General features: G+C 59.9%; 1 pseudogene; it reads left to right on the top strand.

The window, feature by feature from the left end:
• The window catches only part of LOC129694789 (inactive carboxypeptidase-like protein X2), a 48,647-nt pseudogene extending 23,666 nt beyond the window's left edge, over positions 1 to 24,981 (top strand).
• The last annotated feature ends 19 nt before the right edge of the window (positions 24,982 to 25,000 follow it).

Below are 25,000 nucleotides of genomic sequence, written 5' to 3'. Positions count from 1 at the left end.
CCTGTGTGTCCACACATAGCCAGCAGATCGTGGTATAGACAATAGACAATAGGTGCAGGAGTAGGCCATTCAGCCCATCGAGCCAGCACCGCCATTCAATGTGATCATGGCTGATCATCCACAATCAGTACCCCGTTCCTGCCTTCTCCCCATAACCCCTGACTCTGCTATCTTTAAGAGCCCTATCTAGCTCTCTCTTGAAAGCATCCAGAGAACTGGCCTCCACCACCCTCTGAGGCAGAGAATTCCACACTCACAACTCTCCGTGAGAAAAAGTGTTTCCTCGTCCTCCGTTCTAAATGGCTTACCCCTTATTCTTAAACTGTGGCCCCCTGGTTCTGGACTCCCCCAACATCGGGAACATGTTTCCTGCCTCTAGCGTGTCCAAGCCCTTAACAATCTTATATGTTTCAATGAGATCTCCTCTCATCCTTCTTAACTCCAGAGTGTACAAGCCCAGCGGCTCCATTCTCTCAGCATATGACAGTCCCGCCATCCGGGGAATTAACCTTGTAAACCTACGCTGCACTCCCTCAATAGCAAGGATATCCTTCCTCAAATTAAGGGACCAAAACTGCACACAATACTCCAGGTGCAGTCTTTGTTCAACTGTAGAAGGACCTGTCAGCTCCATGTTGGGGCCATGTGTTTGCACGGTGCGGGCGGCAGCTTGCCATGTGTATGTCCGTGTGCTTGCTGTGTGTAGGTCCATGTGCTTGCCGTGTGTAGGTCCATGTGCTTGCCGTGTGTAGGTCCGTGTACTTGCCGTGTGTAGGTCCGTGTGCCGTGTGTAGGTCCGTGTACTTGTGTGTAGGTCCGTGTGCGTACCGTGTGCTTGCCGTGTGCTTGCCGTGTGTTTGCCGTGCACTAACCGCCCTGGTTCCGCTCCCTGTAGATTTTCCGTGGCAACGGGAACACGGAGACTCCGGTGAGGACGGTGCTGCCGGTGCCGGTCGTGGCTCGGTACATCCGCATCAACCCCCGCTCCTGGTACCTCAACGGCACCATATGTCTCCGTGCCGAGGTACTGGGCTGTGGGCTGCCTGGTACGTGCCCCCCCGCCCACCGCCCCAACCCCAACCCCAATCCCAACCCCAACCCCAACCCCAACCCCAACCCTAACCCTAACCCACAACCAAACCCAACCCCAAACCCCAACCCCAACCCCAACCCCCAACCCAAACCCCAACCCCAACCCCAACCCCAACCCCAACCCCCCAACCCCAACCCCAACCCCCACCCCAACCCCAACCCCCAACCCAACCCCAACCACCAGCCCAACCCCAATCCCAACCCCAATCCCAACCCCAACCCTAATCCCAACCCTAACCCCAATCCCAATCCCAACCCTAATCCCAACCCCAACCCCAAACCCAACCCCAACCCCAATCCCAACCCCATCCCAATCCCAACCACAACCCCAATCCCAACCCCAATCCCAACCCCAACCCCAACCACAATCCCAATCCCAACCACAACCCCAATCCCAACCCCAACCACAACCCCAATCCCAAACCCCAACCCCAACCCCAATCCCAACCCCAACCACAACCCCAATCCCAAACCCCAACCCCAACCACAACCCCAATCCCAATCCCAACCACAAACCCCATCCCAAACCCCAATCCCAACCCCAACCACACCCCAATCCCAACCCCAACCCCAACCACAACCCCAGGCCCAACCCCAACCCCAACCCCCACCCCAACCACAACCACAACCCCAACCCCCAACCCCACCCCCACCCCCAACCCCAACCCCAACCACAACCCCAACCACAACCCCAACCCTAACCACAACACAAACCCCAACCCACAACCCCAAACCCCAACCCCCCCTGAACCCCAAACTCCAACCCCAATCCCAACCACAACCCCAACCCCAACCCCAACACACAACCCCAAACCCCAACCACAATCCCAACCCAACCCCAACCAAAAACCCCAACCACAACCCCAACCCAACCCCAACCACAACCACAACCCCAATCCCAACCCCAACCCCAACCCCAATCCCAACCACAACCACAACCCCAACCACAACCAAACCCCAACCACAACCACAACCCCAACCAACCCCAACCACAACCACAACCCCAACCACAACCCCAACCCCAACCCCAATCCCAACCCCAACCCCAACCACAACCCCAATCCCAACCCCAATCACAACCCAACCCCAACCACAACCACAACCACAACCCCAATCCCAACCTCAATCCCAACCCCAACCTCAATCCCACCCCAACCACAAAACCCAACCCCAACCCCAACCCCACCACAACCACAACCCCAATCCCAACCTCAATCCCAACCCCAACCTCAATCCCAACCCCAACCACAACCCCAACCACAACCCCAACCACAACCCCAACCCCAACCCCAGACAAAAACCCAACCCCAACCCCAACCCCAACCCCAACCCCACCCTCAATCCCAACCCCAACCCAACCCCAACCCAACCCCAACCCCAACCCCAACCCCAACCCCAACCCCAATCCCCAACCCCCCCCCACTGAACCCAAACTCCCCCCGGCCCCAATCCCAACCCCCCCTGAACCCCAACCCCAACCCCCACTCTTGAACCCCCCCTCCTGAAACCCCCCCCCCCAACCCCTAAATCCCAACCACAACCCCGCCCTGAACCCCAATTCCCCCTCCCCCAACCACCCTGAACCCCCTCCTGCCCCACTCCCCCGCATTCCTGGTACCCCCAACGGCACGGTGTGTCTCCGTGCCGAGTTGCACTGTACGCCCCCCCCCCGAACCCCAACCTACCCCCCCCCTCACCACTGCCTCTCTCCCAGCACAGGTGTGGACCCCCACTGGAGGCCGGCACGCACCAGCACCGACCCACTGGACTTCCGGCACCATGATTACCAGCAGCTGAGGGAGGTCAGCATCACACACACCCCCACTCCCCATCGCATCCCCCCCCACTCCCTCCACACCCCCCTCCCCCTCCCCCTCCCCACCACACACACCCTCCCCACCACCTCCCCCTCCACTCCCCCCTCCCACAAACCCCCTCCACACACCCATTCCCCTTCTCACAGCCCCCACCCCTTTCCTAACCCCCCTCCCACAGCACCACTACCCAATCCCCTCCCAACCACAACCCCCCCGTCCCCATTCCACAGCCCCCACCACCACACATCCCCTCCCTCTCCCTTTCCCCCCCCTTTCTCTCCTCCTCCCTCCTCTCTCTCTGCCCCGACACTGTGCTGTGTGTCCAGGTGATGACAGTTACAAAGCTTGTCCCAACATCTACCCCCCCCCCCCCCTTTAGCCCATATCCTCTGCCCTGACACTGGTGTGTGTCCCCACCCCTTCTCTCTCTACCCCCCCACTCACTGTTCCCCCTCTTTCTCTCTCCCCCCTTTTAGTCTCTACCCCCCTCTCTACCCCCTCTCTCTCTATCCCCCTCTCTCTCTACCCCCCATCTCTCTCTTCTTTCCCCCTTCTCTCTGTACCCCCTTTCTCTCTCTTCCTCCCTGCCCCCCCTCTCTGCTTCCTCTCTCCCTGGCCTCCTGCCTCCCTCTCTCTCTCTCTCTGAGTGTGTGTGTGTGTGTGTGTGTGCAGGTGATGCGGGGGGTGCGGAAGTTGTGCCCCAACATTACCCGTACGTACAGCATTGGGAAGAGTTACCAGGGGCTCAAGATGTACGTGATGGAATTCTCCGACAACCCTGGACTCCACGAGCTGGGTGAGTACACGCGTGTAACACAGGACACAGGTGTGTAACACGGGACACCGGCATGTAACACGGGGTGAGTGTGTAACACGGGACACCGGCATGTAACACGGGGGTGAGTGTGTAACACGGGGTGAGTGTGTAACGCGGGACGGGTGTGTAACACGGGGTGAGTGTGTAACGCGGGACGAGTGGGGTGAGTGTGTAACACGGGGTGAGTGTGTAACACGGGGTGACGGGTAACACGGGGTGAGTGTGTAACACGGGGTGAGTGTGTAACGCGGGACGAGTGTGTAACACGGGGTGAGTGTGTAACACGGGACGAGTGTGTAACACGGGGTGAGTGTGTAACACGGGGTGAGTGTGTAACACAGGGACGAGTGTGTACGAGTGTGTAACACGGGGTGAGTGTGTAACGCGGGACGAGTGTGTAACACGGGGTGAGTGTGTAACACGGGACGAGTGTGTAACACGGGGACGAGTGTGTAACACGGGACAGTGTGTAACAAGGGGGGCGAGTGTGTAACACGGGACGAGTGTAACACGGGGTGAGTGTGTAACACCGGGGGCACGAGTGTGACCCATGGGCCATGTGTGTTCAGGGTTTAACCCCGGGGGGGAGGTGTGTAACACGGGCTCCACAAGATGGGTGTGTGTATGTCAGTTATGGGGAGAGGGGGATGGGAGAGGGGTGTGTGTGGAGGAGAGGGGGTTGGTGGTGTTGGGGGGTTTGTTGGGCAGAGGGGGTTGAGCAGGGGGGGGTTTGAGCAGGGGGGGGTTGAGCAGGGGGGGGTTTTGAGCAGGGGGGGGTTGAGCAGGGGGGGTTGAGCAGCAGGGGGGGTTGAGCAGGGGGGGGGGTTGAGCAGGGGGGTTTGAGCAGGGGGGGTTGAGCAGGGCAGGGGGGGGGTTGAGCAGGGGGTTTGAGCAGGGGGGGTGAGCAGGGGGGGGGTTGAGCAGGGGGGGGTTTGAGCAGGGGGGGGGTTGAGCAGGGGGGGGTTGAGCAGGGGGGGGGTTGAGCAGGGGGGGGGGCAGGGGGGTTGAGCAGGGGGGGGGTAGAGCAGGGGGGGGGGATCAGGGGGGGGTTGACAGGGGGGGGTTTGAGCAGGGGGGGGTTGAGGCAGGGGGGGGGGGGGGGTGAGGCAGGGGGGGGGGTTTGAGCAGGGGGGGGGGTTGAGCAGGGGGGTTGAGCAGGGGGGGGTGGTTGGTGGGGGGACAGGTGGAGCAGGGGGGTTGAGCAGGGGGGTTGAGCAGGGGGGGTTGAGCAGGGGGGGGGGTTGTTGAGCGAGGGGGTTGAGCAGGGGGGGGGTGAGAGCAGGGGGGGGTTGAGGCAGGGGGGGGGGGGGAGCGATGGGGGGGTTGAGCAGGGGGGGGGTTGAGCAGGGGGGGGCAGGTGAGGCGAGGGGGGGGGGTGAGCAGGGGGGTTGCGCAGTTGGGGGGGGGGGGGGGGAGGGGTGCGCCAGGGGGGGGGGTTGACGCAGGGGGGGGGTTGAGCAGGGGGGGGGGGGAGGGGGGGGTTGGGCAGGGGGGGGTTGAGCAGCAGGGGGGGGTTGATTGAGCAAGGGGGGGGGGTTGAGCAGGGGGGGGTGAGAGCGAGCAGAGGGGGAGGTTGAGCAGGGGGGGGGGGAGAGCAGGGGGGGGGGGTTGAGCAGGGGGGGGTTGAAGCAGGGGGGGGGGGGCGTTGGCAGGGGGGGGGTTGAGCAGGGGCAGGTTGAGGGGGGGGGGGGTGAGAGGGGGGGGGGTTGAGCAGGGGGGGGGGGTGAGGCAGGGGGGGGGTTTAGAGGGGGGGGTCAGGAGGGGGAAGGGGGAGAGGGGGGGTTGAGCAGGGGGGGTGAGCAGGGGGGGGTTGAGCAGGGGGGGGGTGCGCAGGGGGGGGGGGGGTCTGGGGTGCAGCAGAGCGGGGGGGGTTGAGCAGGGGGGGGGTTGCGAGCAGGGGGGGGTTGAGCAGGGGGGGGGGTTGAAGCAGGGGGGGGGCTTGAGCAGGGGGGGGGGCAGGGGGGGGTGAGGTTGGGGGGAGGGAGCAGGGGGTTGAGCAGGGGGGTTGAGCCAGGGGGGGTTTGAGCAGGCGGGGGGTGGCGGGGGTTGAGGGGAGGGGGGGGGCGTTGAGCAGGGGGGGTGGGGTTGAGCAGGGGGGTGAGCAGGGGGGGGGTTTGAGCAGGGGGGGGGTTGAGCAGGGGGGGGGGGTTGAGCAGGGGGGTTGAGCAGGGGGGGGTGAGAGCAGGGGGGGGGGGGTTTGCAGGGGGGGGGGGTTGAGCAGGGGGATTGAGCAGGGGTGGGTTGAGCAGGGGGGGTAGCAGGGGGTTGAGAGAGGGGGGGGGGGAGCAGGGGGGGGGGGTATGAGCAGGGGGTTGAGCAGGGGGGGTTTCGAGCAGGGGGGTTGAGCAGGGGGGGGGTTGAGCAGGGGGGGGGTTGAGCAGGGGGGGGGGTTGAGCAGGGGGGTTGGAGCAGGGGGGTTGAGCAGGGGGGTTGGAAGGGGGGTTGAGCAGGGGGGGGTTGAGCAGAGGGGGGTGAGTGAGGGGGGGGGCAGTTGAGGACAGGGGGGGTTGAGCAGGGGGGTGGAGCAGGGGGGGGTTGAGCAGGGGGGTTGAGCAGGGGGGGGGTTGAGCAGGGGGGGGTTGAGCAGGGGGGGGTGGGCAGGGGGGTTGAGCAGGGGGGTGTGAGCAGGGGGGTTGAGCAGGGGGGGTTGAGCAGGGGGGGGTTTGAGCCAGTGGGGGGGGGGGTTGAGCAGGGGGGGTGTTGAGGGGGGTGAGCAGGGGGGGGTTGAGCAGGGGGGTGTGAGAGGGGGGGGGGGTGAGCAGGGGGGGGGGTTGAGCAGGGGGGGGGGTTGAGCAGGGGGGGGGTTGAGCAGGGGGGGGGGAGCAGGGGGGTTGAGCAGGGGGTTGAGCAGGGGGGGTTGGGTGAGAAGGCGGGGGGGGGTGAGCAGGGGGGGGGGTTGCGCAGGGGGGTTTGAGCCAGGGGGGGGTTTGCTGAGCAGGGGGGTGAGCAGGGGGGGTTTGAGCAGGGGGGTGGAGCAGGGGGGGTTGAGCAGGGGGGGTTTGAGAGCAGGGGGGGAGCAGGGGCAGGGGGGGGGGGGGGTTGGGCACAGGGGGGTTGAGCAGGGGGGGGGGGGGGGTGAGCAGGGGGGGGGTTGAGCAGGGGGGGGGGTTGAGCAGGGGGATTGAGGGGGGGGTGGGGGGGTGCGTGGAGCAGGGGGGGGGGTTGAGCAGGGGGATTGAGCAGGGGGGGGTTGGAGCAGGGGGGGGGGGGTTGGGCAGGGGGGGGGGGTTGAGCAGGGGGGTTGGGCAGGAGGGGGGGGGGGTTGATGGAGTTGCGGTGTGGGTGTTGCGGCGTGCTCACTGTCGGGCTGGGGGGGAGACGGGAGTTCAGCTAGTGTGGCGGGGATGCATGGGAACGAGGTGGTGGGCCGGAGCTGCTGATCCTGCTGATGGATTACCTGTGTCGGGAAATACCGGCGTGGGAACGCCCGCATCCTGACATGACCTGTACACAAACACAAGTCAGCACTGCTGCCCTCATGAATCCCGACGGGTACAGATGGCAAACCGGCTGGTAGGGCAACGGCACCAGCGGGCAAGGTGGGGGGGTCAGTGTGGGGGGGTAGAGGGGTCAGTGTGTGGGGGGGTTAGAGGGGTCAGTGTGGGGGGGTCAGTGTGGGGGTTAGAGGGGGGGTGTGGGGGGGTCAGGTGGGGGGGGTAGAGGGAGGTCAGTGTGGGGGGTAGAGGGGTCGGTGTGGGGGGGTCAGTGGGGGGGGTAGGGGGGCAGTGTGGTGGGGGTAGAGGGGGTCAGTGTGGGGGGGTCAGTGTGGGGGGGTCAGTGTGAGGGGGTAGAGGGGTCCAGTGTGGGGGTAGAGGGGTCAGTGTGTGGGGGGGTCAGTGATGGGGGGTAGAGGGGTCAGTCAGTGTGGGGGTAGAGGGGGTCAGTGGGGGGGGAAAGTCAGTGTGGGGGGTAGAGGGTCAGTGTGTGGGGTAGAGGGGTCAGTGTGGGGTGTAGAGGGTCAGTGTGGGGGTAGAGGGCGTCAGTGTGGGGGGGTGGTCGTGTGGGGGGGCCGTCAGTGTTGGGGGGGTCAGTGTGGGGGGGCAGTGTGGGGGGGTCAGTGTGGGGGGTAGAGGGTGCAGTGTGGGGGGTAGAGGGGCAGTGTGGGGGTGGAGGGGTCAGTGGGGGGGTAGAGGGGTCAGTGTGGGGGGTGTGTAGAGGGGGTCAGTGTGGCCGGGGGTCAGTGTGGGGGGGTCAGTGTGGGGGGGGTCAGGTGGGGGGGTTAGAGGGGGTAGTGTGGGGGGGGTCAGTGTGGGGGGGCCAGTGTGGGGTATAGATGGTAAGTGCTGGGGTAGAGGGGGTCAGTGTGGGGGGGTCAGTGTGGGGGGTGGTCAGTGTGGGGGGTTAGAGGGGTCAGTGTGGGGGGGTCAGGTGGGGGGGTCAGTGGGGGGGCTGGTAGAGGGGTCAGTGTGGGGGGTCAGTGTGGGGGGGGTAGAGGGGTCAGTGTGGGGGGCGTCAGTGTGGGGAGGGGGGGGTGGGGGGGGGGGTAGGGGTCAGTGTGGGGGTAGAGGGGTCAGTGTGGGGGGGGGTCAGTGTGGGGGGGGTAGAGGGGTCAGTGTGGGGGGTTAGAGGGGTGTCAGTTGTGGGGGGGGGTCAGTGTGGGGGGGTCAGTGTGGGGGGGGTAGAGGGCGTCAGTGTGGGGGTTTTCTTTTTGTAGGGGTCAGTTGTGGGGGGGGTCAGGGGGTCGTTGTGGGGGGGATCAGTGTGGGGGGGGTAGGGGCGGGTCAGTGGTGGGGGGTCAGTGTGGGGGGAGTACAGGTGTGAGGGGGGGGGTCAGTGGCTGGGGGGGGGTCAGTGTGGGGGGTCAGTGTGGGGGAGCGGTGGGGGGGGGTCAGTGTGGGGGGGCGAGTCAGTGTGGGGGGGGCAGTGTGGGGGGGTCCAGTGTGGGGGGGGTCAGTGTGGGGGGGTCAGAGTGGGGTAGAGGGGTCAGCGGTGGGGGGGCGTCAGTGTGGGGGGGTCAGTGTGGGGTAGAGGGGGTCAGGGGGGGGGGGTCAGTGTCGGGGGGGTCAGTGTGGGGGGGGCAGTGTGGGGGGGGTCAGTTTGTGGGTGTAGAGGGGTCAGGGTGGTGGGGGTCAGTGTGGGGGGGGTCCCCCCCCCCCCCCCCGTGTGAGGTCAGTGGGCGGGGGGGGGGCGGGTGGGTGGATTTGTGTGGGGCTGGTGGTGTTGGGTCTGGGGTGGGGGAGAGAGGGGGTGTCTCCAGTGTGTGTGTGACCAATGTGTGTTTTGTTCCTAGGGCTCGGAGCTGGAGGGCTGGACTGACGGCCGGTGGACGTGCAGGGCTACGACACCTGAACCACAACTTTGCCGACCTGACGTCCATCCTGTTGACGCAGATGAGCGGCCTGAGGGTCGCGGCGCGAATCCGAAACCCCCAACCACTTCATCCCCATCCCCGCCTACTACCGCTGGCCCAACGCCACCGTGAGTCACAGGGGCAGGTCACAGGGTCACGGGGTTCAACATGGGGGGTGCAATGGGGACGGGGGGAGGGGAACGGGAAGGCAGTGGACTGAAGTGTTGGGTGATGGGGGGGGGAGAGGGGTGTCGGGAAGGTGGGGGGGGGGTGGGGGGGGGGGGGGGGGGTAAAGTGTCTATTCCTTGTAGTGCAGGAGGATGAGGGGGGATCTTATAGAGGTGTATAAAACCATGAGAGGAATAGATGGGGTAGACGCACAGAGTCTCTTGCCCAGAGTAGGGGAATCGAGGACCAGAGGACATAGGTTTAAGGTGAAGGGGAAATGGTTTAATAGGAACCTGAGGGGTAACTTAACCTGAGGTGGTGGATGTATGGAACCAGCTTCCGGAGGAGGTAGTTGAGGCTGGGACTATCCCAACGTTTAATAAAAGACAGGTTTGGAGGGATATGGACCAAGCGCAGGCAAGTGGGACTAGTGTAGCTGGGACATTGTTGGCCAGTGTGGGCAAGTTGGGCTGAAGGGCCTGTTTCCACACTGTATGGATTAGATCTCATGGGATCCAAGGAGAGATAGCTAGCGATAGACAATTGGCTTCACAAGGGTGATGGTGGAAGGTTGCTTCTGGGACTGGAGGCCTGTGACTAGTGGTATGCCTCAGGGTTCGGTGCTGGGCCCGTTACTGTTTGTCATCTACATCAATGATTTGGGTGAGAACATACAGGGCAAGATTAGCAGATTGTAGTTTGTATACTCTGGAGTTTAGAAGGATGACAGGGAATCATATTGAAACATATAAGATTATTAAGGGTTTGGACTCACTAGAGGCAGGAAACATGTTCCCGATGTTGGGGGAGTCCAGAACCAGGGGTCACAGTTTAAGAATAAGGGGTAAGCCATTTAGAACGGAGACGAGGAAACACTTTTTCTCACAGAGAGTGGTGAGTGTGGAATTCTCTGCCTCAGAGGGCGGTGGAGGCAGGTTCTCTGGATGCTTTCAAGAGAGAGCTAGATAGGGCTTAAAAATAGCGGAGTCGGGGGATATGGGGAGAAGGCAGGAACGGGGTACTGATTGTGGATGATCAGCCTTGATCACATTGAATCGAAGGGCCAAATGGCCTACTCCTGCACCTATTGTCTATTGTGTATGATACATGGAGAAGAGCAGATGCAGTAGATGAGGTTAGAGGAGATGCAGGTGAACCTCTGCCACACATGGAAGGAATGCTGGGGTCCCTAGATGGAGGTGAGGGGGGAGGTATAGGGACAGGTGTTGGATCTCCTGTGGTTTGGGTGGGAAGGGGTGAGTTGACCAGGAACCAAATGCTCCTCCGATTCCTATTTAATCTTTCCCCTTCACCTTGAAACTATGTCTGGTCTTCGATTCCCCCACTCTGGGCAAAAGTCTCTGTGTGTCTACCCGATCTATTCCTCTCATGATTTTATACACCTCTATAAGATACCCCCTCATCCATCCTGCGCTCCATGGAATAGAGACCCAGCCTCTCAACCTCCCTGTAGCTCACACCCTCGAGCCCCAGGGGCATCATCCTCGTAAATCTTCTCTGAACCCTTTCAAGCTTGACAATATCTTTCCTATAACATGATGCCCAGAACTGACCACAATATTCTATCTGTTCAAGAAGGAACTGCAGATGCTGGAAAATCGAAGGTACACAAAAATGCTGGAGAAACTCAGCGGGTGCAGCAGCATCTATGGAGCGAAGGAAATAGGCGCCGTTTCGGGCCGAAACCCTTCTTCAGACTGATGGAGGGTGGGGGGGGGAGAAGGAAGGAAAAAGGGAGGAGGAGGAGCCCGAGGGCGGGGGGATGGGAGGAGACAGCTCGAGGGTTAAGGAAGGGGAGGAGACAGCAGGGGCTAGCAAAACTGGGAGAATTCAATGTTAATGCCATCCGGGCGCAAGCAACCCAGGCGGAATATGAGGTGCTGTTCCTCCAATTTCTGGCGTTGCACACTCTGGCAATGGAGGAGACCCAGGACAGAGAGGTCGGATTGGGAATGGGAGGGGGAGTTGAAGTGCTGAGCCACCGGGAGGTCAGGTTGGTTATTGCAGACTGAGCGGAGGTGTTCGGCGAAACGATCGCCCAGCCTCCGTTTATTCTCACCGATGTAGATCAGGTGACATCTAGAGCAGCGGATGCAGTAGATGAGGTTGGAGGAGATGCAGGTGAACCTTTGTCGCACCTGGAACGACTGCTTGGGTCCTTGAATGGAGTCGAGGGGGGAGGTAAAGGGACAGGTGTTGCATTTCTGGCGATTGCAACGGAAAGTGCCCGGGGAGGGGGTGGTACGGGAGGGAAGGGAAAAATTGACAAGGGAGTTGCAGAGGGAGCGGTCTTTGCGGATCTATTCCATAACAATATATACAATCTATTACAATATTCTATCTTGCTGAGCAGGGGGAAATCTGTTGCAGGTGGTAGCGTGATGTTGGAGGCTGCATTGTTGTGTGTCCTGTACTGTGGGTTGGTGTGCTTTTGGGATGCAGCGATGTTGTGAGATGCAATGCGTGTAATGCATTGTCAAGTCAAGTTTATTCGTCACATACACATACGAGATGTGCAGTGTGAAATGAAAAGTGGCAATGCCTCGCGGACTTTGTGCAAAAAAACAAACAAACCAACCAAACAACCAAACAAAATACAAAACAGAATGGAACCAATCACATATTCTTTTACATATTAAATATTGTGGGCGGAAGGAAAAAAAAAAGGGAAACAAACAGCATTTTTTAAAAAAGCAGTAGAGTAGAGTCGGTTCCTAGTAAAGTTAGTCCCTGTTGAGATAGGAGTCGTTACAGTCCTAATTGCCTCTGGGGGAGAACTCCTTCTCAACCTCTCCGTTCCCACAGCATGGCAACGGAGGCGTTTGCCTGACCGTAGCAGCTGGAACAGTCCGTTGCAGGGGTGGAAGGGGTCTCCCATGATTTTATTGGCTCTGGAGTTGCACCTCCTGTTGTATAGTTCATGCAGGGGGGCGAGTGCAGTTCCCATAGTGCGTTCGGCCGAAGGCTCTACTCTCTGCATTGGGCTCCGGTACTGGTGCAGTGTGTAATGCATCGGTGCATTGGTTGTTGCTGCCGGTGGCCCCAGAGACGTGGGCGGTGATAAACTGGATGAAGAAGATCCCGTTTGTGCTGGGTGCCAACATGCATGGGGGTGAGCTGGTGGTCTGCTACCCCTATGACCAGGGCCGCGACTTGTACGTCGACTTCCAGCCCAGCCCCACCCCCGAACGAGGATGTGCTTCAGCTGGTTGTCGTGGGTCTACGCGTCCAGTCACAGTACCATGGCGCAGTTAGGACCGGCGTATCTGCCACACCGACAACTTCATGCAGCACAATAACGTCATCAACGGGGCACAATGGCACACCATGACCGGCAGTGAGTGGTGCAGACGCGCAGCCGGGCAGGGGTGGGTGGATGGGGATGGGGGTGGGGAGGGGGACTGGGGGGGATGGGGGACTGGGGGTGGATGGGGGGGTGGATGGGGGATGGGGGGTGGGGGGGGGGATGGGGGCTGGATGGGGGGTGGGGGGGGGATGGGGACTGGGGGTGGATGGGGGACTGGGGGGGGATGGGATGGGGGGGGAGGGGGACTGGGGGGGGATGTGGATGAGGACTGGGGGTGGGGGGGGGCTGGGGGGGAGGGGGACTGGGGGGGGATGGGGAGGGGGGAGTGGGGGGGGGGGCTGGGGGGGGATGGGGATGGGGGGTGGGATGGGGGATGGGGGGGGATGGGGGACTGGGGGTGGGATGGGGACTGGGGGGGATGGGGACTGGGGTGGATGGGGACTGGGGGGGATGGGGACTGGGGGGGGGGATGGGGACTGGGGGTGGATGGGGACTGGGGGGGGATGGGGGCTGGGATGGGTGGGGACTGGGGGTGGGGGGGGACTGGTGGGGGATGGGGATGGGGGGGGATGGGGACTGGGGGTGGATGGGGACTGGGGGGGGATGGGGGCTGGGGGGGGATGGGGACTGGGTGGGGATGGGGACTGGGGGGGGGATGGGGACTGGGGGTGGATGGGGACTGGGGGGGGATGGGGAGACTGGGGGGGGATGGGGGGCTGGGGGGGGGGATGGGGGCTGGGGGGGGATGGGGGGGGGACTGGGGGGGGATGGGGGGACTGGGGGGGGTGGGGACCTGGGGGTGGGGGGGGGCTGGTGGTGGGGACTGGGGGGGGGGGGGGGATGGGGGTGGGGGTGGGGGGGTGCGGGATGGGGGGGGGGGGGAATGGGGGTGGGATGGGGGGCTGGGGGTGGGTGGGGGGATGGGGGTGGGGGGGGACTGGGGGGGGCTGGGGGGGTGGGTGGGGATGGGGGTGGATGGGGAATGGGGGGGATGGGTGGGGGCTGGGGGGGGGGGTGATGGGGGCTGGGGGGGATGGGGCTGGGGGGGTGGGGGGGGACTGGGGGGTGGATGGGGGCTGGGGGTGGGTGGGGACACTGGGGGGGATGGGAATGGGGGGGATGGGGACTGGGGGGGGGATGGGGACTGGGGGTGGATGGGGACTGGGGGTGGGATGGGGCACTGGGGGGGGATGGGGGTGGGTGGGGGACTGGGGGTGGATGGGGGGACTGGGGGGGAGGGGACTGGGGGGGGGATGGGGGGACTGGGGGGGATGGGGACTGGGGGGGGGATGGGGACTGGGGGTGGATGGGGAAATGGGGGGATGGGGGCTGGGGGGGGATGGGGACTGGGGGTGGATGGGGACTGGGGGGGATGGGACTGGGGGGAATGGGGGATGGGGGGGGTGATGGGGAATGGGGGGGGTATGGGGGCTGGGGGGGGTGGGGATGGGGGTGGGCGGTGGGGACTGGGGGTGGGATGGGGACTGGGGGGGGATGGGGACTGGGGGGGGATGGGGAACTGGGGGGGGCGGGGACTGGGGGGGATGGGGGCTGGGGGGGATGGGGGACTGGGGGGGGGATGGGGGCTGGGGGATGGGATGGGGGGGGGATGGGGGGGGGGGGGGGTGGGGACTGGGGGGGGGGGGGAACTGGGGGGGGGGGGCTGGGGGCTGGGGGGGGGAGGGGATGGGGGTGGGGGGGGACTGGGGGTGGATGGGGGCTGCTGGGGGTGGGGGGGACTGGGGGTGGGGGGGGACCTGGGGGGGATGGGGACTGGGGGGGATGGGGGGACTGGGGGGGATGGGGACTGGGGGTGGATGGGGACTGGGGGGGGATGGGGATGGGGGTGGATGGGGACTGGGGGTGGATGGGGGCTGGGGGGGGGGATGGGGGCTGGGGGGGGATGGGGGCTGGGGGGGGGTGGGGATGTGGATGGGGACTGGAGGGGAGGGGACTGGGGGTGGATGAGGGCTGGGGGGGATGGGGGCTGGGGGGGGGGGTGGGTGGGATGGGGGTCTGGGGGGGACCCTGGGGGTGGGGGGGATGGGGGGGATGGGGCGGGGGCTGGGGGTGGGTGGGGAGGGGGGGATGGGGGCTGGGGTGGGTGGGGACTGGGGGGGGATGGGGGCTGGGGGGGATGGGGGCTGGGGGTGGGAGGGGTGGGGGGGGATGGGGACTGGGGGGGGGGGATGGGGGATGGGGATGGGGGGGAAAAAACTGGGGGTGGATGGGGACTGGGGGGGATGGGGAATGGGGGTGGATGGGGGCTGGGGGGGGGATGGGGGCTGGGGGGGGATGGGGGATGGGGGGGGATGGGGGCTGGGGGGGGATGGGGGCTGGGGGGGATGGGGGCTGGGGGGGGGGCTGGGGGGGATGGGGGGGGTGGGGGCCTGGGGGGGGGTTTTGGGGGGGTGGATGGGGGGACTGGGGGTGGATGGGGAGGGGGGATGGCTGGGGGGGGTGTTGGGGATGGATTGGGTGGACGGCGGCTCGGTGGTGGATGGGGGAATGGGAGTGGTTCTGTGGGATGGGGGGTTGGGGATGGGGGGTGGGGGGGGATTGGGGCTGGGGGGGATGGAGGGATGGGATGGAGGGGGTGGGGGGTGAGGGGGATTGAAAGGGGATGTGTGGTGTGGGGGTGGATTTTCGGGGTTCGTGGATGGGGGCTGGGAAGGTGGATGGGGAAAATGGGGTGGGTGTTTGGTTTGATGGGGGGTGTCGAGGGGGATTGTGGTTGGCTGGGGGGGTGGGGGGTTGGGAAATAAAATAGGATGGGGATGGATGGGGAAGGATGGGGGGGACTTGGATGGAGATGGGGTGGGGGGGGATGGGTGGGGCTGGGATGGGGATGGCTGGGGGGGGATTGGGTGTTGGGGGGGTGGGATGGGGGGGGTGGGGGTTTGGGATTGGATTGGGAACTGTGGGGGGGGGATGGGGGATGGGATGGGGGTGGGGGCTGTGGATGGGGGGCTGGGGGGTGGAATGGGGACTGGGGGGGATTGGCTGGATGGGGGGAAAATATGTGGGGGGCTGGGGGGGGGAGGGGGGGGATGGGGAAGGGGGGGGGATGGGGGGCTGGGGGGGGATGGGGGCTGGGGGGGGGGGATGGGGGTGGGGGATGGGGGCTGGGGGGGGGATGGGGGTGGATGGGGACTGGGGGGGGATGGGGGTGGGGGGGGGCATGGGGGGGTGGGATGGGGAATGGGGGGGATGGGAGGCTGGGGGGGGGGGATGGGGGGGATGGGGACTGGGGGGGGGCTGGGGGCTGGGGGCTGGGGGGGGATGGGGACTGGGGGGGGATGGGGACTGGGGGGGGAGGGGGCTGGGGGGGGACGGGGGGGATGGGGGCGGGGGGGGTATGGGGCTGGGGGGGGATGGGGACTGGGGGGGGATGGGGGCTTGGGGGGGATGGGGGCTGGGGTGGATGGGGACTGGGGTGGGATGGGGGGACTGGGGGTGGATGGGGACTGGGGGTGGTGGGGGGGTGGGGGGTGGATGGGGATTGGGTGGGGGGATTGGGGGGTGGGGGACTGGGGGGGTGGATGGGGGTGGGGGTGGGGGGTGGGGACTGGGGGGTGGGGGTGGGTGGATGGGGACGGGGGTGGGGGTGGATGGGGGTGGATGGGGGTGGGGGATGGGGGGCTGGGGTGGGGGACGTGGGGGTGGATGGGGGCTGGGGGTGGATGGGGGCTGGGGGTGGATGGGGGTGGGTGGTGGATGGGGGCTGGGGGTGGATGGGGGTGGGGTGGGGTGGATGGGGGTCGGGGTGGGGGTGGTGGGGGCTGGGGGTGGATGGGGGTGGGGGTGGATGGGGGTGGGGGTGGATGGGGGACTGGGGTGGATGGGGGCTGGGGGTGGATGGGGGCTGGGGGTGGATGGGGGTGGGGTGTGGATGGATGGGGGGGGATGGGGTCAGGGTTCGGGCATGCTACCATGCAGTCGTTGTGGTGTTGCAGGTATGAATGACTTCAGCTACCTGCACACCAACTGCTTTTGAGGTGACGGTGGAGCGAGCTGTGACAAGTTCCACCCACACAGCCAGCTGGCCGGCGAGTGGGAGGACAACCGCGAGGCCTGCTGCTCTAACATGGAGCAGGTAAACGCCCCTGCCCACCTCGCCCCTACCCTGCACCTACCCACAGCGCCCCACCCCCTCACCCCACCCCTCACCCCACCCCCTCACCCCAACCACCCAACCTAACCTCCCTCACTCCAACCCGCCCCACCCCACTGCCCCACCCCCTCACCCCACCCCCCCCCCCTCACCCCACACCCCCCCACCCCCCCACCCCCCCCCCCACCCCACCACCCGACCCTAACCTCCCTCACTCCAACCCGCCCCACCCCACTCCCCCACACCTGCACCCCCCTCACCGGGTGAGTGGGCCGGCCACAAACCCCAGGCACCATCAAGGCTCCACTTCCACTGCCGGACCTTTGCCCTGCCCCGTGACCTTTTCCCCGCCTGTGACCTTTGCCCCACCCCCTCATGACCATTTGCCCCACCCGTGACCTTTTCCCCGCCCCGCCCCCCGTGACCTTTGCCACGCCCTGTGACACTTTTCCCCGCCCGTGACCTTGCCCTGAACACCGTGACCTTTTCACCGCCCCGTGACCTTTGCCCTGCCCCGTGACCTTTTTCCCGCCCTGTGACCTTTGCCCCGCCCCTACAGGTCCACATGGGGATAAAGGGCGTGGTGAGGGATCGCCATGGCGACGGTATCGGTGGCGCCACCATCAGCGTGGACGGAATCGACCACGACGTGCGGGCAGGTGAGGGGTCGTTGCTGGTCGGGGGTCACCAGGGTGAGGGGTCAATGCGGGTCAGGGGTCGGGGCACTGCAGGGCTTGGGGAAGATGAGGGGTAGAGGTGTGAGGGGTCGGGGTAGATCACAGAGTTGTAGAATCAGGGTCATTCCTGTCACTCCTGCCCACCTTAGCCCATATCCCTCCAAACCTGTCCTAGCCATGTGCCTGGTCAAATGTGTCCCTGCCACAACCACCTCCTCCGGCAGCTCGTTCCATGCACCCACTATATCCACCTGTAATACCACTGTTCCAGTCTGTCCACCCTGTAGCCAAACCCTAATCCAGGCATCATTCTGGTAACCTCCTCTGCACCCCTCTCCAAAACCGCCACATCCTTCCTGTAATGGTGCAACCCGATCTACTCCATATACGGCCCGACCAACGTTCTATAGAGCTGAATCATGACATCCTGACTCTTACACTCAATGTCCTTAACTTTGAAGGCAAGCAGACCACAAAGTTCTTGACCCTACCACCTTATATACTTGTTTTGCCACCTTAATGAGCTGTGAACGTGGACTCCAATATCCCTCTGTATATCAATGCTGTTCAGGGTCTTGCCATTAACTGTATGCACACCCCTTACATTCAACCTCCCAAAGTGCAACACCTCACACTTCTGTTCTGCAGAAGGGTCTCGACCTGAAACACCACCTACAGAGTCATAGAGTGATACAGTGTGGAAACAGGCCCTTCAGCCCAACCTGCCCACACCGGCCTAGTCATAGAGTGATACAGTGTGGAAACAGGCCCTTCGGCCCAACTTGCCCACACCGGCCAACAATGACCCAGCTACACTAGTCCCACCTGCCTGCACTTGGCCCATATCCCTCCACACCTGTCCTATCAATGTACCTGTCTAACTGTTTCTTAAATGTTGAGATAGTCCCAGCCTCAACTACCTCCTCTGGCAGCTTGTTCCATACACCCACCACCCTTTTTGTGGAAAAGTTACCCCTCAGATTCCAATTACATCTTTTCCCTTTCACCATGAACCAATGTCCTCTGGTCCTCGATTCCCCTACTCTGGGTAAAAGACTATGCATCTACCCGATCTATTCCTCTCATGATTTTGTACACCTCTATAAGATCACCCCTCATCCTCCTGCGCTCCATGGAATAGAGACCCAGCCTACTCAACCTCTCCCTATAGCTCACACCCTCTAGTCCTGGCAACATCCTCGTAAATCTTCTCTCTTCCCTTTCAAGCTTGACAATGTCTTTCCTATAACATGGTGCCCAGAACTGAACACAATACTCTAAATGCGGTCTCACCAACGTCTTATACAACTGCAACATGACCTCCCAACTTCTATACTCAATACTCTGACTGATGAAGGTCAAAGTACCAAAAGCTTTTTTGACCACCTAATCTACCTGCGACTCGACCTTCAAGGAACCATGCACCTGTACTCCTAGATCCCTCTGCTCTACAACACTACCCAGAGGGCTATCATTCACTCCTCATTATCCCAAGAAATTGTCCCCTCTGCTTTCAAAACTGCTGCTGTTACACCAATCTTAAAGAAACCTGGTCTTGATCCCTCCTCTCTCATTAACTACCGCCCAATCTCAAACCTCCCCTTTCTTTCAAAAACCCTGGAGCGTATCGTTGCGTCGCAACTTCGTTGCCACATCCTTGCGTATAACCTACTTGAACCCCTCCAATCTGGCTTTCGCCCCCTCCATAGCACAGAAACTGCTCTCCTCAAAGTCCTCAACGACCTCCTCACCTCTGCTGACACTGGTTCCCTCAACATCCTCATCCTCCTCGACCTGAGCACAGCCTTCGATACAGTGAACCATAACATCCTGCTCACCAGACTCAAAAGACCTCGGCATTGAAGGCTCTGCACTCAGCTGGCTCCGTTCCTACCTTTCCAACAGATCCCACTTCATCTCTCTCCACAACCACACCTCTGCTACAGCCACAGTCACTCAAGGCGTTCCCCAAGGCTCCGTACTCGGCCCCCTCCTCTTCATCATCTACATCCTCCACCTTGGTCAGATACTCCGCCACTTCAATCTGGACTTCCACTGTTACGCTGATGACACCCAGATCTACCTTGGCCACCAAATCCCCCCACAACCCCCCCCCCCCCCTCTCCCATATCAACTCCTGTTTGTCAGCTATAAAAACCTGGATGCAACATAACTTCCTCAAACTCAACAGCGATAAGACAGAATTCCTCCTCATAGGCTCCAAAGCAACACTCAGCAAAATCAATAACCCCACTCTCACCATCGACGGCACCACTGTCTCCCCATCTCCCCAGGCCCGCAACCTTGGTGTGATCTTTGATTCCACCCTCTCCCTTGAGCCTCACATCCGCCATGTCATTAAAACCTCCTTCTTTCATCTCTGCAACATCGCCAAACTCAGACCCTCTCTCACACCGCCCGCTGCTGAAAGACTCATCCATGCCTTCATCTCCTCCTGACTGGACTATTGCAACTCACTTCTCCTTGGCATCAGCTCCACCTACATCAACCGACTCCAACTGGTCCAGAACGCAGCCGCCCGACTCATCACCCACACCAAATCCTGGCATCACATCACTCCAGTCCTCAAACAACTTCACTGGCTTCCCATCTCCCACCGGATCACCTACAAAATCCTGATCCTCACCTACAAAGCCCTCCACCATCTGGCCCCCCCCATATCTCACTGACCTCCTCTCCCCCTACCAACCCTCACGGTCCCTCAGATCCACATCTGCTGGTCTCCTCTCCATCCAAGTCCAACCTCTGCAGTTTTGGGGACAGAGCCTTCTCCAGGGCAGCTCCCAGGCAGCTCCAGGGCTCTGGAACTCCCTCCCCCAACTGATCCGCAATTCGTGTCCCTCACCATCTTCCAGTCCCGCCTCAAGACCCATCTCTTCACCTCTGCCTATCCTTAGCCCCACGTCCCCCTCCCTTTTCATCTGTGCATTAATTGACTCATATTGTGTTTGTATTGAATTCTGTCTCTACTTTGTGTACTAGTCATGTCTCTACTATTTATTTCATTCCCCTTACATGTTTTTCCTCTACCTGCTAAATTTTTGTACGGTGTCCTTGAGACTCTTGAAAGGCGCCCATAAATAAAATTTATTATTATTATTATTGTGTAGGTCCTGCCCATGTTCGACATCCCAAAATGCAACACCTCACACTTCTCTCTATTAAATTCCATCCACCATTCCTCCGCCCACCTGGCCAATCGATCCAGATCCTGCTACAATCGTTCACAAACCATCTTCACAATCTGCAAAACCACTCACTTTTGTATCATCAGCAAACTTGCTGATCTTGCCCTGTATATTCTCATCCAAATCATTGATATAGATGATAAACAGTAACGGGCCCAGCACCGAACCCTGAGGCCCACCACTAGTCACAGGCCTCCAGTCTGAGAAGCAACCTTCCACCATCACCCTCTGCTTCCTTCCATGGAGCCAATTTGCTATCCATTCAGATATCTCCCCTTGGATCCCATGCGATCTAAGCTTCCAGAGCAGCCTACCATGCGGCACCTTGTCGAACGCCTTACTGAAATCACCTTACACTATGTTAAACCCCATCTATTATTCCGTTGTCCACTTTGCCACAATCTAGATGTTGTGTCATCTTTGTTCAGCACACCACCAGTGTTAGTGTCACCTAGAAACCTATTGACCATGCCACACACATTCTCTTTTTTTTAATTTAATGTTTATTAGAAGTACGGTAAGTTACAATACTACACAACACATTTGTCTTAATACATTTTTTGTACCGCTTCATTTTTTGAGCTTTAAAAAAAGATAGAAGTAAAGGAAGTAAGGAAAGTGCGCAAGAGTCGTGAAGGTGCAGGAGAGTGTTGGGAAAAGAAAGCCCCTTAGAAAAGAAGTTAGAGAAGGAAGTAAAGAAAGAAAGTAGACCCTAGAAAAGAAGGAAAAAGAAAGGAGAAACAATCGCTCTATTATAACATTAAACTCCGCAGAAAGGGGACTACCAACCAAGTCTGTTGTTGTTTTTTTGTTTTTTTTACCCCCCGTTGCCAGATCATGGTACATTTTATTTATTTATTTATTTGTTTGTTTTTTAAATTACTATTGCACCTTATGCTTGTAATAGTTCCCACGTTCTCATGTAAATATTAATATCCACGGCAAACAGCAATGGAGCCAGCACATGATCACAATCAAGTTGTCCACAGTGTACTGCTACAGGAAACAGGGCATCATGTTTGGTGCAAGATAAAAGTCCAGTAGAGTCTGATTAAAGATATTTATCTCCAATGAGGTGGATGGGAGGTCAGGGCCGCTCTCTAGTTGGTGAGAGGACGGTTCAGTTGCCTGATAGAAACATAGCAACATAGTAATTAGGTGCAGGAGTAGGCCATTCGGCCCTTCGAGCCTGCACCGCCATTCAATATGATCATGGCTGATCATCCAACTCAGTATCCCATACCTGCCTTCTCTCCATACCCCCTGATCCCCTTAGCCACAAGGGCCACATCTAACTCCCTCTTAAATATAGCCAATGAACTGGCCTCAACTACCCTCTGTGGCAGAGAGTTCCAGAGATTCACCACTCTCTGTGTGAAAAAGTTCTTCTCATCTCGGTTTTAAAGGATTTCCCCCTTATCCTTCAGCTGTGACCCCTTGTCCTGGACTTCCCCAACATCGGGAGCAATCTTCCTGCATCTAGCCAGTCCAACCCCTTAAGAATTTTGTAAGTTTCTATAAGATCCCCTCTCAATGTCCTAAATTCTAGAGAGTATAAACCAAGTCTATCCAGTCTTTCTTCATAAGACAGTCCTGACATCCCAGGAATCAGTCTGGTGAACCTTCTCTGCACTCCCTCTATGGCAATAATGTCCTTACTCAGATTTGGAGACCAAAACTGTATGCAATACTCCAGGTGTGGTCTCACCAAGACCCTGTACAACTGCAGTAGAACCTCCCTGCTCCTATACTCAAATCCTTTTGCTATGAAAGCCAACATACAAACCAAACTACTACCTCACGCAGTTACAATGATTGCATCTAATATATAGCAGAATAGTCACTGAACTGAATGTAAAAAAAATTACATTAATATATATTGTAAATAGCTGGGGTCCCAGCACTGAGCCTTGCGGTACCCCACTAGTCACTGCCTGCCATTGTGAAAAGGACCCGTTTACTCCTACTCTTTGCTTCCTGTTTGCCAGCCAGTTCTCTATCCACATCAATACTGAACCCCCAATGCCGTGTGCTTTAAGTTTGTACACTAATCTCATATGTGGGACCTTGTCGAAAGCCTTCTGGAAGTCCAGATACACCACATCCACTGGTTCTCCCCTATCCACGCTACTAGTTACATCCTCGAAAAATTTCTATAAGATTCGTCAGACTTGTTTTCCCTTTCGTAAATCCATGCTGACTTTGTCCAATGATTTCCCCCCTTTCCAATTGTGCTGCTATCCCATCTTTAATAACTGACTCTAGCAGTTTCCCCCCTCCCGATGTTAGACAAACTGGTCTGTAATTCCCAGTTTTCTCTCTTCCTCCCTTCTTAAAAAGTGGGGTTACGTTTGCTACCCGCCAATCCTCAGGAACTACTCCAGAATCTAAAAAGTTTTGAAAGATTATTACTAATGCATCCACTATTACTGGAGCTACTTCCTTAAGTACTCTGGGATGCAGCCTATCTGGCCCTGGGGATTTATCGGCCTTTAATCCATTCAATTTACCCAACACCACTTCCCGGCTAACCTGGATTTCACTCAAATCCTCCAACTCCTTTGACCCGCGGTCCCCTGCTATTTCCGGCAAATTATTTATGTCTTCCTTTGTGAAGACGGAACCAAAGTAGTTATTCAATTGGTCTGCCATATCCTTGTTCCCCATGATCAACTCACCTGTTTCTGACTGCAAGGGACCTACATTTGTTTTAACTAATCTCTTTCTTTTCACATATCTATAAAAAATTTTGCAGTCAGTTTTTATGTTCCCTGCCAGTTTTCTTTCATAATCTATTTTTCCTATCCTAATTAAGCCTTTTGTCCTCCTCTGCTGGTCTCTGAATTTCTCCCAGTCCTCCGGTATGCTGCTTTTTCGGGCTAATTTGTACGCATCATCCTTCGCTTTGATACTATCCCTGATTTCCACGATGTACTACCTTCCCTGATTTATTCTTTTGCCAAACTGGGATGAACAATTTTTGTAGTTCATCCATGCAGTCTTTAAATGCCTTCCATTGCATATCCACCGTCAACCCTTTTAGAATTAATTGCCAGTCAATCTTGGCCAATTCACGTCTCATACCCTCAAAGTTACCTTTCTTTAAGTTCAGAACCATTGTTTCTGAATTAACAATGTCACTCTCCATCCTAATGAAGAACTCAACCATATTATGGTCACTCTTGCCCAAGGGGGCACGTACAACAAGACTGCTAACTAACCCTTCCTCATTACTCAATACCCAGTCTTAAATAGCCTGCTCTCTCGTTGGTTCCTCTACATGTTGATTTAGATAACTATCCCGCATACATTCCAAGAAATCCTCTTCCTCAGCACCCCTGCCAATTTGATTCACCCTATCTATATGTAGATTGAAGTCACCCATTATAACTGTTTTACCTTTGTCGCACGCATTTCTAATTTCCTGTTTGATACCATCTCCAACTTCACTACTACTGTTAGGTAGCCTGTACACAACACCCACTAGCGTTTTCTGCCCTTTAGTGTTTCGCAGCTCTACCCATATCGATTCCACATCCTCAAAGCTAAAGATAACAGCCAGGAAGAAACTGCCCCTGAATCTGGAGATGTGCGTTCGTTTTCACACTTCTGTACCTCTTGCCCGATGGGAGAGGGGAGAAGAGGGAGTGACCGGGGTGAGACTGGTCCTTGATGATGCTGCTGGCCTTGCTGAGGCAGCATGAGGTGGAGGTGGAGTCAATGGTGGGGAGGTTGGTTTGTGTGATGGTCTGGGCTGCTGGCCTTGCTGAGGCAGCGTGAGGTGGAGATGGAGCCAGTGGTGGGGAGTGTGGGCTGTGATGGATTGGGGTGGGTTGGTCAGGGTGGGGAACGGTACTAACGCTAACCCCTCCGTCTCCCCCACCCCCCCCCCGCCCCCAGCTCCAGGCGGGGACTACTGGCGCCTGCTGAACCCCGGTAGCTACAGAGTGACGGCCAGGGCACAGGGCTTTGCCCCCTCCACCCACACCTGCTCCGTGGGCTACGACCGCCAGCCCAACATCTGCAACTTCGTGCTGAGCCAGAGGGAGGCGCCAGATGGCCGGGACCCCAGGCGCAGGGGCAAGGGGGACGGGCGGCGGAGGGCTCGGGGTCAAAGAGGCATGGGGCCCAGGAGGAGGAGGAGAGTTGCCGGGCCCCAGGGGAAGGGGGTAGGGTCTGTGGGCAGGGGAGCTCAGGGGCATTAAGAGCAGATGATGGGCAGCTGGACTGTCCCTATAACCACTGACCCTTCCCCTCTAATACCCGTCTGTAATACCCCCCCTCCCCCAGTGTAGTCACCCCTCTATAATACCCCAGCCCAACCCCCAAGGGTCACCCCATCAGGCAGGGTCCTGTGGCCATCCTACCCTCTAACATGGGTCAGGAGAAATCATTCAGCCATTTGGCCCCCGAGCTGTGCTGTACTCAGCATTAGGCACCAGGACAGGCCCTTCAGCCCATCACGTCTGTGCTGAGAGGGAGGAAAGC

The sequence above is a fragment of the Leucoraja erinacea genome, unplaced genomic scaffold (genome assembly GCF_028641065.1).
Source record: "Leucoraja erinacea ecotype New England unplaced genomic scaffold, Leri_hhj_1 Leri_79S, whole genome shotgun sequence".
Taxonomy (NCBI): domain Eukaryota; kingdom Metazoa; phylum Chordata; class Chondrichthyes; order Rajiformes; family Rajidae; genus Leucoraja; species Leucoraja erinaceus.
Note: the sequence above shows the minus strand (reverse complement) of the source record. Positions and strands in the feature narration are given on the sequence as shown.